The sequence below is a fragment of the Citrus sinensis genome, chromosome 2, assembly GCF_022201045.2.
Source record: "Citrus sinensis cultivar Valencia sweet orange chromosome 2, DVS_A1.0, whole genome shotgun sequence".
Taxonomy (NCBI): domain Eukaryota; kingdom Viridiplantae; phylum Streptophyta; class Magnoliopsida; order Sapindales; family Rutaceae; genus Citrus; species Citrus sinensis.
In genome coordinates this window covers 16,823,186-16,826,801 of record NC_068557.1, presented here as the reverse complement: position 1 = coordinate 16,826,801, position 3,616 = coordinate 16,823,186, and the positions used below count along the sequence as shown (strand labels likewise).

Here is a 3,616-nt window from a genome sequence, read left to right as displayed (position 1 = left end):
TAACCTCTTTGCTGAAAATTGACACCAGATGAATTTCCTCCATTGGCTCCAGCACCTCCAGAATATCCTTTATAGCCACCATAGCCATAATGTCCAGCATTACCAAAATCAGGATTATATCCATAGCCACCATTCTTACCTCCAGATATAAAACCTTTCTTAAAACTTCTATTATGGACTAAATTTGCCTCAAAATTCCGTTTCACATCCATACCAGCAATCATGTGTGCTTGTTGTTTTATTCTAGCTTTTTGAGTTAACAACATTGCATATGCCTCATTTACATTCATTTTACCAACTCCTATTTGACTAGTTATGTATGTAGCAGCATAATTATATTCAGGTCTTAAACCAGAAAGTATGTGCAGAATCAAATCATCATCACTTAAAGCACTTCCAGCAGCAGCCATATTATCAGCTATGTTTTTCATTTTAATGAAATAATCAGTGACTTTCATATCATCTTTCCTAGTTGAATTCATCATGTACCTCAGATGCAACAATTTGAATTTAGATTGTGAACCAAATTGGACTTTAATAGCTTTCCATACCTCAAGTGAAGTTTTTAGACTAAAGACCAGACTGATGATGCCTTCACTCATTGAAGAAAGCAGTCATCCAAGCAGCATCTGATCTTGTGATCTCCAGGTGACATACTCTGGATTTTCAACAGATCTGAGGTCATCACCAATTCTTTGAGCAGTGTGAGAGGGTGGAGGAGTTACAGAATCATCAATGAATTTTTCAAGTCTATTTCCACGAATGGAAGTAAGAACTTGAGATCGTCAAATCAAGTAATTTGATTGATCCAGCTTAACAGGAGTGTTGAATGAAAAGGTGATTGTGCTCGTATTAATGGCAGCATTATGAACTGTATTAGAAGATGAAGCAAGATGTACTGAAGCCACACTGGCTCTGATACTAGGGGTGGGTGATACTAGGGGTGGGCAAATTCGGTTTGGATCGGTTTGAGACATATTATCAAACTGATCCAAACTTATCGGTTTGAAATATTTTCAAACCGATATCAACCTAAATTTTTTCAAACCGAACCGATCCAAACCGACTGGATTGGTTTGGATCCTCGGTTTGAGTTTATTAGTTAAAAGCCCACTTCTTTTATATTATTTTACCTAAATTATTTGTTATTTTTTTGTGTCCGCAATCTAAATTGATACCTCTTTTATATTATTGATATCTACTTTGATATCTACATAAGAATTCAAAGATACATCCATACAAGTTCACAACATAATACATTAGTATAAAAAAGTTCTTAACTTGTTCATTCAAAACAAACTCACAAAATTAAAATAAACCTGAACAACATTTGACAATTAAAATATTGTGCATCTTGTCCGTAAAAACTTATGGCCTAATTGCTTTTGATTTGTCAAAATCTGCATAAAATGATAAATATAATTAGTTAGATTGCTTAACTTAGAATATAATGTAATTATATAATATTTCTGGATTGGATCGGTTTGAATCGGTTTGGAATCCTTCCAAACCGAAATCCAAACCGAGTGATGTCGGTTTGCAATCCAATAAACCGAAACCAGTTTTTTTTTACTAATGAAACCAATCCAAATGGTCGGTTTGGATCGGTTCGGTTAAAATATGCCCACCCCCTATCTGATACCAAGATAAAATTGTTTAAAGAACTGTTTGGTTAACAAGAAAATGAAAGAAAATTGAAAGAGTAAAAACTGCAGTTTAGAGAATTCTAGAATATTATTTGATTCATTGAATTGATTGACAAAGTGATTACATGGTTGTTTATATACACAGCTGAATATAACAGCTCGAGCTTGTTACTAACTCTAACTAATCAAAACGAATCTTCACGTATGCTGGTAATTACATAACCACCAGGTGCCACCTGGACAGCCAAATCATCAATCTTTAACCGTGTGCTGTAGCTGCTGCAATCCTCTGCTTTATCTTCTGTTTGGCTTATCGTACTGCAAGCAAGAGGAGCTTCCTTAACACCCTGAAGCACTTGAGAGCCTCTTTACAGCAATTTGTTGACCTTCAGGAAACATACACTGGGATCACAATTATTACAAGCATAATTGTACTGATGACTGGAATCTTGCTGCAATGAATGCTAGTGTGTCTTGCGAGTATTACCATGTAAACAGGCCCCGGAGTTTATTTGCTTCTGAGAAATTATCTGTAGCGGCTAATATGCTTTCAAAATCAATGAAAGGTAAATCTATGCCTTTCTTGTCTTCTTCTTTGAACTGGTCTGAGTCTACCATTTCTTTGACATGCCTCGCACTCTCGTAGAAGCGAGCTGCCATATTTGGTCGATTGATCGATCTGCCTTTTGGATTCAAAATATCATTTGTATAATCATAGTCTCATGTAATCTAAATCGAAGAACAGCTAACATTGTTTAGTTCTGGTTTGTTGTTTTAGTAGAATAATGTGCATAATGGATGGATTCTTTTACGTCGAGTGTAAAAATAAATAATGATGCAAGACAAAATGATCCCACTAGCAATAGTCACTCCAAAAATCAGAGTCCATTGCTGCTTCTTTCTTCCATTAAAGGCATCAACTTGCTGAGTGGAATCTCCTCCTGGCTTATTTTCAGCTCTATCTGCAAGAATAATACTAGTCTAAGAATAGATATATAGAAACAGTGAGCATGACACAATTTCAAATGCCCGAATCTAATTATGTATGGGAAATAGAATGAAACCTTTTTTATTATGTTTACAATCAAAATCCATATGCTGATATAACAATTATCATACCAGGCCATCCATTGCTTGGAAAGCCAATTCTTCCTTTCTCTACAGGAACATTTTTGCCAGTGGCACATATATCGTGTCCTTTTAATGAGTAATTTCCATTCTTACGTTGAATACACTTTAAAGCATTGCCATCCCACCGAAAAGTTTCGTTGCAGAGGCACCTCGTCTCTCCATTATCCGTTAATTTGCAAGTCGAATGTGGCCAATCTTCACAGTCTCTTGGTGAAGTACGTGTTGGCTCGGGTGGAGGATTCCAACCAATCTCTACTTCATATGCATTCTTATATGAAAAATAAAAAGTAGAATTTCCCAGATTTGCAAGGGCAATAAAATAAAATGGCAACGATTGGTTGAGATGAAATGTTCCGTTTGGATTCCTTCTGTAATTATCTGCACCTTTTAATTGGATACTGAAATTTCTTGAATCTGGATAGATTCCAGTGACAGAGTAGGTGCCAATGGGTGCCATGAAGTTAATTTGTCCTGTGGACGTGTTACAGAGAAAGCTGTAAGTACCTGGGGTCACCACAATCTGCCTTAGTACTTAGAGGGTATGGTATCAGGTTTGTACCACAAGTCTCGTAATTTCTTTTTGTTAGCTCTGCAAAAGGTTCCGAATTTAGAGAGTTATAGAACCTACCCGATGTGCTTTATACGATATTTTTTCAGGCTATTGCTACAGCTTGCTAAGTTCTAGTTCATAAAGTAAGAGACAAATCAGGCCCTAAGTATGAAAAAATATTATAATTGTTATGGATCGGAAATCTGATACCAATCAAGGGGATTTAGCACTTAATTGTCGCAGATCAATGTTAACTAGCCATTTTCTATAACATATAATAGTTCTATCT

At 35.9% G+C, this 3,616-nt stretch overlaps 1 non-coding gene across 1 annotated transcript; it reads right to left on the bottom strand.

Annotated features, from left to right (window-relative positions):
- Window positions 1-255: 255 nt before the first annotated feature.
- On the bottom strand, window positions 256-392 carry LOC112497361 (small nucleolar RNA Z247). The gene has a single exon (XR_003064159.1). It is a non-coding gene; the product is annotated as a small nucleolar RNA Z247 (small nucleolar RNA).
- Between the last annotated feature and the right edge of the window lie 3,224 nt (window positions 393-3,616).